The following is an 841-nucleotide window of genomic DNA, read 5'->3' as shown; positions in this document are numbered from 1 at the left end:
CCAGGCTTCTTCTCTCATTGGGCGTACTTCGCGTCAATCAGAGAAACTCTGCCGGTACATTGGCCCCGCAGTGTTTTCCCCGAATCCTTTGCGGAGCGGGAACCTGCGTCCTCGGGTGGCGATGGGGCGGTGGTGGACCTCCCCTCGCGGGAGGAAGCTCGGGCCTCTGGGCGAGTGTGGGAGGCCGGGCCACGCTCAGGGCGAAGGGGAGGGCGGCTGAGGAAAGAGCCTGGAATTCACTTCCACCTTCCAGGCCGGCCCAGTGACTGAGGCAGGTGCGGGGGGTTGTACGTATTTGGATCATCAGTGGTTGCACTATTAGCCTATTCGTGAAGCTGGACCCAACCCGCCCTTCTCGCCTGTCCTCCTCGGAAGGGATTTGTTCGCTCTGGTCCTCTGTGTTCCCGTGCTGTCAGCTGCTGTACGCATGATGTGCTGGGGCCTCGCCCTCCATCCATCTTCCAGGCCTCCACCACCAAGCCAAGTTTTGTGGAGCTCTCTTGGTACTTAATGTGTCTACTTGTTTATCTCTCCTACCAGCGGTGGGCAAACTTTCTGACTCGAGGGCCACAATGGGTTCTTAAACTGGACCGGAGGGCCGGAACAAAAGCATGGATGGAGAGTTTGTGTGAACTAACATAAATTCAAAGTAAACATCATTACATAAAAGGGTACGGTCTTTTTTTTCAATAGTTTTATTCATTTCAAACGGCCTGATTCGGCCCGCAGGTCAGTAGTTTGCCCACGGCTGTAACTAGACGATAAGGCTGGCGCGTCCTTAAAAGCAGAGGTAAAGATTGACAGATTTTACCATATGAAAATGAGACATTTCTGTATGGCA

The sequence above is a fragment of the Myotis daubentonii genome, chromosome 4 (genome assembly GCF_963259705.1).
Source record: "Myotis daubentonii chromosome 4, mMyoDau2.1, whole genome shotgun sequence".
NCBI classification, from domain to species: domain Eukaryota; kingdom Metazoa; phylum Chordata; class Mammalia; order Chiroptera; family Vespertilionidae; genus Myotis; species Myotis daubentonii.
This window is presented reverse-complemented; position numbering follows the sequence as displayed.